We start from the raw sequence: 11,493 nt of genomic DNA, 5'->3' as shown, positions 1-11,493 counted from the left end.
GCTAAGTAGTAGCAAATAATTATTAAACGTGCACTTGGCTGATACTTTTGAGCCTAACTTCTGTCTAGTTATAGAAACCTAAAGGCAGGGTACATTCCAGCTCTCTCTCAACCTCAGGTTTTTCTCTGCTGAAAAATGGAAATACGACCTCATAGGGTTGTTGGGTTTAAAACGACACACTTAAACGAGGCGTAAGCCGTCCAAGTTCTCTAGTAATGGAAATTTGAGAGCGGGACTCATGACTTTTAAACCACCATTCATTCGTTTCTTCACTATACAAATATTTGTTGAGAGCCAGCTACTGAAAGTTATTGGTGATTAGGTCAGGAGTCAACAGTTAGAACTGGACATGGAACAACAGACTGGTTCCAAATAGGAAAAGGAGTCGGTCAAGGCTGTGTATTGTCACCCTGCTTATTTAACATACATGCAGAGTACATCATGAGAAACGCTGGGCTGGAAGAAACACAAGCTGGACTCAAGATTGCCGGGAGAAATATCAATAACCTCAGATATGCAGAAGACACCACCCTTATGGCAGAAAGTGAAGAGGAACTAAAAAGCCTCTTGATGAAAGTGAAAGAGGAGAGTGAAAAAGTTGGCTTAAAGCTCAACATTCAGAAAACAAAGATCATGGCATCCTGTCCCATCACTTCATGGGAAATAGGTGGAGAAACAGTGGAAACAGTATCAGACTTTATTTTGAGGGGCTCCAAAATCACTGCAGATGGTGATTGCAACCATGAAATTAAAATACACTTACTCCTTGGAAGGAAAGTTATGACCAACCTAGATAGCATATTCAAAAGCAGACATTACTTTGCCAACAAAGGTCCGACTAGTCAAGGCTATGGTTTTTCCAGTAGTCATGTATGGATGTGAGAGTTGGACTGTGAAGAAAGCTGAGTGACGAAGAATTGATGCGTTTGAAGTGTGGTGTTGGAGAAGTCTTGAGAGTCCCTTGGACTGCAAGGAGATCCAACCAGTCCATTCTAAAGGAGATCAGTCCTGGGTGTTCACTGGAAGGACTGCTGCTAAAGCTGAAATTCCAATACTTTGGCCACCTGATGCGAAGAGTTGACTCATTGGAAAAGACTCTGATGCTGGGAGGGATTGGGGGCAGGAGGAGAAGGGGACGACAGAGGATGAGATGGCTGGATGGCATCACCGACTTGATGGACATGAGTCTGAGTGAACACCAGGAGTTGGTGATGGACAGAGAGGCCTGGCATGCTGCGATTCATGTAGTCACAAAGAGTCAGACATGACTAAGTGACTGAACTGAACTGAAGCAGTGAACAGTCAGCCCTCTCCATTTAACTCCTAAAAACCTCTCAGATCACTTTTATTGCTTACTGAGCCCAACTGTGACTATCCTCATTCCATCTTTTTTTCACTGCCTTCATTTTATTCACCTACAGACATATTTGGGAGACAGTCTGTGGTGATTCTCTAAAATTCAATCCTGTGGTTCATTCCTTAGAGCCTTTGATATCTCCTATCACGCACAGAATATCAAACCCTTTCATGGCTTGGCCTCTGTCCTCTTGAGCCTCACTTTTTTCTATTTTTGTGTTCACTGTAGGAAACTCCTTTGCACTCACAGTTCCCTGTATGCTTTGCCCCTGACGAAGTTATTCTTCCTGCCTTGTCAACACTATTGATAGTTCAAAATCCTGCTTTTACATTACCTCCTTTGCAAAGACTTCCCTGAAATACACCCTGAGGATTACTAACTCCTTCCTACCTCTTTGTGCAAAATTCTGTCAGTATAATGTTGTTCTGTCACTTTTGTGATCTTTTTGCTCATTTCTGTCTCTATTGCAGAGCTTCTTTCAGACTGAGAACTTGGCTTATAAATCGCTATACTCCCAAATATATCTGTAAGGTCATCAATATTAATAATTAATATTAATTTTGCTCTTAGAACATGGTAGTCTGGTTCTGGGTTCGGGGCCTTTGCAATCATCGTTCCTTCTTCTACAACCTCTGTTACTTTTTCAATAACATTGTTCCTCCAGATGATCACATGACTTCTTGTTTGTGGTTGCACCTGATGTCATCATATCAAAGAAACCTTCCCTGATCACACAATTAAGATAGCTCCCCAGTCACTCTCCATGTTACTCCATTTATTATTTCCATACCATTCATCATGACCTAAACAATTATTTGTCTATTCTGTCTTCCCCCTCTCCCCCCTCCCTCTCTCCAGCACCTCACTAAAATGAAAGATCCATAACAGTAGAAGCCTGTCCAGCATAAAAAATGATTAGCACATAGTATGAAATCAATAAATGTTTCTTAAGTGAATTTGAGTACATTTTTATAAAAGAAGAAACAAAAATAGGAAAATTAGAAGACACACTGAGTGAGCTTAATGGTAAAAGGTAATCTGCTCTTTGTTTTCTGAATAAATTGTAAGAGTACAAAATATAATTTTATGCTATTCGTTATATTACTGAGCCAGCCCTAACACTTGGCACATGATAGACATTGATGAGTGTATTTTCTGTTGCCCACATATTTCTCAGCAATCAAGTTAACCAAAAACTTGGATTTCTATTGAAGAAAGGGTATGGTACTCTTTCTGTGGGGAAAAATAAGATTCTAAACATACAAGGTAAATTGGCATTTTCTCTTCTGGCATTTAGAGGTTAATGAGTCCATTGGTAATGCAACAATTAAAGAATTTAAACATAGATTGGGTAGGCACCAAAGGCTTACTGAAAGTTGATTCACCTTTTGACTTCTCTCTCTTTTTTAAAATTATTGAAACATAGTTGATTTACAATACTATGCCAGTTTCAGGGTACAGCAAAGTAACTCATATAATTATATATATGATTTTTTTCAGATTATTTTCCATTATAGTATTGACTGAAAAAAAAATGTACACCGTAAAAGTTGAGAATTATATTTTAGTCTGTGGACCTGCTGAGATCATCAAGTCCAGGAGACAGCCTCTCAGACAGCTCTGAGGGACTGCTCCAAAAAGTTCAGGGAGGAGCCAGGGTATACAATATAGGAGTTTTGCAACAAAAACCAGGTAGTCGGAACATCAAAAGATTACTGTTGATTAAAGAATACCAGACATCTCAAGTTAATGATTTTAGAGTTTTTCTATGTATGGAAAGATGCAAGAGTCATTGAGATCATTTCTTTAACATGAACCTTAGCTACCTAGAGCTAGTGTCGTGTTCTTTCTCATCCTGAGTCCCCTCATTGTACACCACTGGGGGTGGCTGCAGTGGCTGAGGGCTTGGCATCCAACAGCCCTTTTGTCTCCATCTTCAGTTCCCTCAGCTTACGGTTGTGGGCTGTGGTAGTACCCGGTGGTTTGATGGCCACAGCCTTCTTGATATATCAGGCAACATTTTTTAATCCACAATAGGCTATTACAAGATATTAAATATAGTTCTCTGTACTGTACAGAAAATTCTTGTTATCTATTTTATGTATAGTAGTTTTGTCTGGTAATCTCATACTCTCAATTTATCCCTCATATTTCCATTCCCCTTTGGTAACCATAAGCTAGTTTTCTATGTCTGTGAGTTTGCTTTTGTTTTGTATATAGACTTATTTGTAATATTTTTTAGATTCATATTGAAGTGATAACCATATAATATTTGGTATCAGTCAGTCTTTCTCTGACTTACTTCACTAAATATGATATTCTCTAGGTCCATCCACGTTGCTGCAAATGGCAATATTTTCATTTCTTTTTTATGACTGCCTATTATTCCATTGTATATGTATGCCATGTATCCTTAAGTCAATTGTTTGTTGAGGGGTACTTGGGTTGTTTCCATGTTTTGGTTATTATAATTGGTGCTGCTATGAACATTAAAGTGTATAAATATTTTTGAATTAGAGTTTTTGTCTTTTCTGCATATTTATCCAAGAGTAGGATTGCTGGAACATATGGTAGATCTATTTTTAATTTTTAAATGAATCTTCATACTATTTTTTATGGAGGCTGCAGCAATTTAAAGTCCCACCAATAGTGTTCAGTTCGGTAACTCAGTCATGTCCGACTCTTCCTGACCCCATGGACTGCTGCATGCCAGACCTCCCTGTCCATCACCAACTGCCGGAGTTTACTCAAACTCCTGTCCATTGAGTCGGTGACGCCATCCAACCATCTCATTCTTTGTCATCCCCTTCTCCTCCTGCCCTCAATCTTTCCCAGCATCAGGGTCTTTTCCAATGAGTCAGCTCTTCACATCAGGTGGCCAAAGTATTGCAATTTCAGCTTCAACATCAGTCCTTCCAAACACCCAAAAGGATGGATCTCGTTTAGGATGGACTAGTTGGCGCTCCTTGCAGTCCAAGGGACTTGCAAGAGTCTTCTCCAACACCACAGTTCAAAAGCATCAATTCTTCAGCGCTCAGCTTTCTTCACAGTCCAGCTCTCACATACATGACTACTGGAAAAACCATAGCCTTGACTAGACGAACCTCTGTTGGCAAAGTAATGTCTCTGCTTTTCAATATGCTATCTAGGTTGGTCGTAACTTTCCTTCCAAGGAGTAAGCATCTTTTAATATCATGGCTGCAGTCACCATCTGCAGTGATTTTGGAGCCCCCCAAAATAAAGTCTGACACTGTTTCCCCATCTATTTGCCATGAAGTGATGGGACAGGATGCCATGATCTTTGTTTTCTGAGTGTTGAGCTTTAAGCCAACTTTTTCACTCTCTTGTTTCACTTTCATCACGAGGCTCTTTAGTTCCTCTTCACTTTCTGCCATAAGAGTGGTGTCATGTGCATATCTGAGGATATTGATATTTCTCCCGCCAATCTTGATTCCAGCTTGTGCTTCATCCAGCCCAGAGTTTCTCATGATGTACTCTGCATAGAAGTTAAATAAGCAGGGTGACAATATAGAGCCTTGATGTCTTCCTCTCCCTATTTGGTCCGAGTCTGTTGTTCCATGTCCAGTTCTAACTGTTGCTTCCTGACCTGCATACAGATTTCACAAGAGGCAGGTCAGGTGGTCTGGTATTCCCATCTCTCTCAGAATTTTCCACAGTTTATTGTGATCCACACAGTCAAAGGCTTTGGCATAGTCAATAAAGCAGAAATAGATGTTTTTCTGGAACTCTCTTGCTTTTTCCATGATCCAGCAGATGTTGGCAATTTTGTCTCTGGTTCCTCTGCCTTTTCTAAAACCAGCTGGAACATCTGGAAGTTCATGGTTCATGTATTGCTGAAGCCTGGCTTCGAGAATTTGGAACATTACTTTGCTAACATGTGAGATGAGTGCAATTGTGTGGTAGTTTGAGCATTCTTTGGCATTGCCTTTCTTAGGGATTGGAATGAAAACTGACCTTTTCCAGTGCTGTGGCCACTGCTGAGTTTTCCAAATTTGCTGGCATATTGAGTGCAGCACTTTAACAGCATCATCTTTTAGGATTTGAAATAGCTCCACTGGAATTCCATCACCTCAACTAGCTTTGTTCATAGTGATGCTTCCTAAGGCCCACTTGACTTCATATTCCAGGATGTCTGACTCTAGGTGAGTGATCATACCATTATGATTATCTGAGTCATGAAGATCTTTTTTGTACAGTTCTTTAGTGTATTCTTGCCACCTCTTCTTAATATCTTCTGCTTCTGTTAGGTCCATACCATTTCTGTCCTTTATTGAGCCCATCTTTGCATGAAATGTTCCCTTGGTATCTCTAGTTTTCTTGAAGAGATATCTGCTGCTGCTGCTAAGTCACTTCAGTCATGTCCGACTCTGTGTGACCCCATAGACAGCAGCCCGCCAGGCTCCCCCGTTGCTGGGATTCTCCAGGCAAGAACACTGGAGTGGGTTGCCATTTCCTTCTCCAATGCATGAAAAGTAAAAAGTGAAAGTGAAGTCAGTCACTCGTATCCGACCCTCAGCGACCCCAGGGACTGCAGCCCTCCAGGCTCCTCCGTCCATGTGATTCTCCAGGCAGGAATACTGGAGTGGAGTGCCATTGCCTTCTCCAGAAGAGATCTCTAGTTTTTCCCATTCTATTGTTTTCCCCTATTTCTTTGCAGTGATCACCGAGGAAGGCTTTCTTATCTCTCCTTGCTATTCTTGGCAACTCTGCATTCAAATGGGTATATCTTTCCTTTTCTCCTTTGCCTTTGGCTTCTCTTCTTTTCACAGCTATTTGTGAGGCCTCCCCAGACAGCCATTTTGCTTTTTTGCATTTCTTTTCCATGGGGATGGTCTTGATCCCTATCTCCTGTACAATGTCACGAACCTCCATCCATAGTTCATCAGGCACTCTATCTATCAGATCTAGTCCCTTAAATCTATTTCTCACTTCCACTGAATAATCATAAGGGATTTGATTTAGGTCATACCTGAATGGTCTAGTGGTTTTCCCTACTTTCTTCAATTTAAGTCTGAATTTGGCAATAAGGATTTCATGATCTGAGCCACAGTCAGCTCCCAGTCTTGTTTTTGCTGACTGACCAATACACTGACCAATAGTGTAGGAGGGGGTTTATTTTCTCTACACCGTCTTCAGCATTTGTTAGTTGTAGGTTTTTTGATGATGACCATCCTGACTGGTATGAGATGATACCTTACTGTGGTTTTTATTTGCATTTCTCTAATAGTTAGCAGTGTTGAGCACCTATATTATCTGATAGATCTCATACGTCACTTTCTCTTTTTTTCTTTCATTTGTCTTTGTGTATGCTGTTCTGACTGAGTGGTTTCCATTATTCTATCTTCCAGATCACTTATTCATTCTTCTGTGTCTCTTAGTCAGCTATTCATTGCTTCTAGAATTATTTGAGAATGGAAAGAGGTAGTAGGAGGTTGCTGTCCATATGGGCAGGACCCAGTTTACTTCATGAGCCTCAGGAGTAAAGTCTAAATGTATCTGTGTATAGGATCCACTATAGTCTTCAGACTTTTATCAATGTGCAGCACTTTTTGAAGACCCTCCAAAATGCAGGATGTGAATTCACTGGTACTTTCGCAGCTTGCTCCAAAGAAGCATAATTTTAGACAAAGGAAGTTTCAAGACAATTTATCCCCAGCACTTCCTTACAAACACATCACTGTTCCTGAGTCTCTTCTATGGAGAGACCTTGCATCTACCACTGTATAAATGTTTTCAAGAGCTGGGTGGAAAGCAGAAATCTTGAAATCATAGCATGCATCTGAACTTAGGCATGGACATATTCTCCTGGGTGTATTTTTTGTTTGGTTTCCCTCTGACACCGGGGCTTCCCTAATGGTAAATAATCTGCCTGCAGTGTGGAAGACCCGAGTTCGATCCCTGGGTCTGGAAGATCCCCTGGTGAAGGGAACGGCAGTCCACTCCAGTATTCTTGCCTGGAGAATTTCATGGACAGAGGAGCCTAGCGGGCTGCAATCCGTGGGGTTGCAAAGCGTCCGATACAACTGAGCCACTAACACTACACTTCCCTCTAACAGCAGAAGAGACAGAGAAGAATATCAATAAAACCAGGGGCCCAAGTTTCTGTATTAATGTGAACCTAAGAAGAAAGAGTCAGTTAATATTGCTGAGATCCCAAATCATATTAAATTATAAGAAAACACCTAGTACAGGGTCCAGCATTTAGTTTACATGCAATGAATATGAGTTTGTTTTTACTTTTCTTAAAGATTTGAAGTCCTAGAAAGGAATTTGAAAAAAAAAAAAAAAGAGAGAGGGGGGAGGGATAAGCATACAGATGATGTAGCCTAGACTATTAATTCCTGGTTACCAATCATAAATAGTTAAAATTTAAAATAAGTTTATTTTTAAGGGCAATATGGGACTTCCAATGGTGAATAGTCTAGTACTAACCAATGCTGTTTGATAGTACTAAACAGTAGTACTAACCAATGCTTATAAATTCCAATTATATTAGTTCTTTGTTCTTTCATCTCTACCTCCAATCTCCTGAGTATTGTGTTCAAACAGGAATGTACTTTGTTGTAACTATGCAGAGAGTCAATTCTTTGTCAAAGGTTAAAAAAGAATTTTTTCCATGTCTAGGTGATTTTCTCTTTTATAGAAAATCTTTTCACTACAATGAATGTTTTTAAACAAAGACACTCTTAACAGCCATCCCTGCTTTTCTTTCTTGTATGACCCTTCCATTTGCAGGCAGAAGCAGGAGTGGGGGTTGGGAGGGGCAAACCTTCACAGGAGGTGACCCTTGCCTTAGAGCTCCTCATGCTGTCAATCAGCCAGAGAACCATCTGTCCTACTTTAGATTTCAGAAGCCATCTTGCACATCTGCTGCGCCTTTTCTAATGTCACTTATAGAACCCACTAAAAGCTGTTAGATGGATTAGGGCAGCCAGACTGCAGCTGCATGTAGCTGATTTTGAAGTTTTGAATCTGGGTTCCACTCAGAAATTTCAGCTTTGAAGTTATTTTCTTATAAGATTAGAACCACAAAGGGAATAATTCATTTTATCATAGTAACTCCTAACAGAGTGGGCCTTAAACTGCTTTTAAAGTTGAAATATATATATATTATATTTATATATAATTAACTCCCCCAAAATGTTTAAGATTCAGCCCAACTGTAAATATTTAAATAATTATTCATGAATTCTTTAAAGAAAAAGTATTTCATGAAAAAATATTTTTAAAACTTCAGAGCCAAGGAGTTTCTGATACGGAAATAAGTCTGAGGTCTAAAAATGTAAAGTATTAACAGTGTCAGACCAGTTTCACTGTATCAACCTCAAATTGTCCAAAAAGCAAATACAAATATTTACTCTTCCATCTATGCAGGAAATGAAAACTTTCACATTGTTATAATGTTAAAACACAGAATTTTGCAAGTTTGCTCGGTACAGTTCAGTTGATAGTTGTGTCCGACTCTTTTCGACCCCATTAATTACACTACACCAGGCCTCCCTGTCCATCACCAACTCCCGGAGTTCACTCAACTCACGTCCATTGAGGCAGTGATGCCATCCAGCCATCTCATCCTCTGTTGTCCCCTTATCCTTCTGCCCCCAAACCCTCCCAGCATCAGGGTCTTTTCCAATGAGTCAACTCTTCAGATGAGGTGGCCAAAGTACTGGAGTTTCAGCTTCAGCATCAGTCCTTCCAGTGAACACCCAGGACTGATCTCCTACAGGATGGACTGGTTGGATCTCCTTGCAGTCCAAGGGACTCTCAAGAGTCTTCTCCAACACCACACTTCAAAAGCATCAATTCTTCGGTGCTCAGCTTTCTTCACAGTCCAACTCTCACATCCATACATGACTACTGGAAAAACCATAGCCTTGACTAGACAGACCTTTGTTGGCAAAGTAATGTCTCTGCTTTTCAATATGCTATCTAGGTTGGTCATAACTTTCCTTCCAAGGAGTAAGTGTCTTTTAATTTCACGGCTGCAATCACCATCTGCAGTGATTTTGGAGCCCCCCAAAATAAAGTCTGATACTGTTTCCACTGTTTCCCCATCTATTTCCCATGAAGTGATGGGACAGGATGCCATGATCTTAGTTTTCTGAATGTTGAGCTTTAGGCCAACTTTTTCACTCTCTTCTTTCATTTTTATCAAGAGGCTTTTGAGTTCCTCTTCACTTTCTGCCATAAGGGTGCTGTCATCTGCATATCTGAGGTTATTGATATTTCTCCCGGCAATCTTGATTCTAGCTTGTGCTTCTTCCAGCCCAGCGTTTCTCATGATGTACTCTGCATAGAAGTTAAATAAGCAGGGTGACAATATAGAGCCTTGACGTACTCCTTTTCCTATTTGGAACCAGTCTGTTGTTCCATGTCCAGTTCTAACTGTTGCTTCCTGGCCTGCATACAGATTTCTCAAGAGGCAGGTCAGGTGGTCTGGTATTCCCATCTCTTTCAGAATTTTCCACAGTTTATTGTGATCCACATAGTCAGAGGCTTTGGCATAGTCAATAAAGCAGAAATAGATGTTTTTCTGGAACTCTCTTGCTTTTTCCATGATCCAGCAGATGCTGGCAATTTGATCTCTGGTTCCTCTGCCTTTTCTAAAACCAGCTTGAACATCAGGGAGTTCCCGGTTCACGTATTGCTGAAGCCTGGCTTGGAGAATTTTGAGCATTACTTTACTACCATGTGAGATGAGTGCAATTGTGTGGTAGTTTGAGCATTCTTTGGCATTGCCTTTCTTTGGGATTGGAATGAACCCTGACCTTTTCCAGTCCTGTGGCTACTGCTGAGTTTTCCATATTTGCTGGCATATTGAGTGCAGCACTTTCACAGCATCATCTTCCAGGATTTGAAATAGCTCAAATGGAATTCCATTCCACTAGCTTTGTTCACATAGTGATGCTTCCTAAGGCCCACTTGACTTCACATTCCAGGATGTCTGGCTCTAGGTGAGTGATCACACCATCGTGATTATCTTGGTTGTGAAGATCTTTTTTGTACAGTTCTTCTGTGTATTCTTGCCAACTCTTCTTAATATCTTCTGCTTCTGTTAGGTCCATACCATTTCTGTCCTTCATCGAACCCATCTTTGCATGAAATGTTCCCTTGGTATCTCTAATTTCTTGAAGAGATCTCTAGTCTTTCCCATTCTATTGTTTTCCTCTATTTCTTTGCATTGATCACTGAGGAAGGCTTTCTTATCTCTCCTTGCTATTCTTGGCAACTCTGCATTCAAATGGGTATATCTTTCCTTTTCTCCTTTGCTTTGTGCTTCTCTTCTTTTCACAGCTATTTGTAAGGCCTCCTCAGACAGCCATTTTGCTTTTTTGCATTTCTTTTCCATGGGGATGGTCTTGATCCCTGTCTCCTGTACAACGTCACAAACCTCATTCCATAGTTCATCAGGCACTCCATCTATCAGATCTAGGCCCTTAAATCTATTTCTCACTTCCACTGTATAATCATAAGGGATTTGATTTAGGTCATACCTGAATGGTCTAGTGGTTTTCCCTACTTTCCTCAATTTAAGTCTGAATTTGGCAATAAGGAGTTCATGATCTGAGCCACAGTCAAGTCCCGGTCTTGTTTTTGCTAACTGTATAGAGCTTCTCCATCTTTGGCTGCAAAGAATATAATCAGTCTGATTTTGGTGTTGACCATCTGGTGATGTCCATATGTAGAGTCTTCTCTTGTGTTGTTGGAAGAGGGTGTTTGCTATGACCAGTGCATTCTCTTGGCAAAACTCTTGCCCTGCTTCATTCTGTACTCCAAGGCCAAATTTGCTTATTACTCCAGGTGTTTCTTGACTTCTTACTTTTGCATTCTAGTCCCCTGTAATGAAAAAGACATCTTTTTGGGGTGTTAGTTCTAAAAGTTCTTATAGGTCTTCATAGAACCATTCAACTTCAGCTTCTTCGGTGTTACTGGTTGGGGCATAGGCTTGGATTACTGTGCTATTGAATGGTTTTCCTTGGAAACGAACAGAGATCATTCTGTTGTTTTTGAGAGTGCATCCAAGTACTGCATTTCAGACTCTTTTGTTGACCATGATGGCTACTCCATTTCTTGAGGGATTCTTGCCTGCAGTAGTAGATATAATGGTCACCTGA

The sequence above is a fragment of the Ovis canadensis genome, chromosome 6 (assembly GCF_042477335.2).
Source record: "Ovis canadensis isolate MfBH-ARS-UI-01 breed Bighorn chromosome 6, ARS-UI_OviCan_v2, whole genome shotgun sequence".
NCBI lineage: Eukaryota > Metazoa > Chordata > Mammalia > Artiodactyla > Bovidae > Ovis > Ovis canadensis.
Note: the sequence above shows the minus strand (reverse complement) of the source record.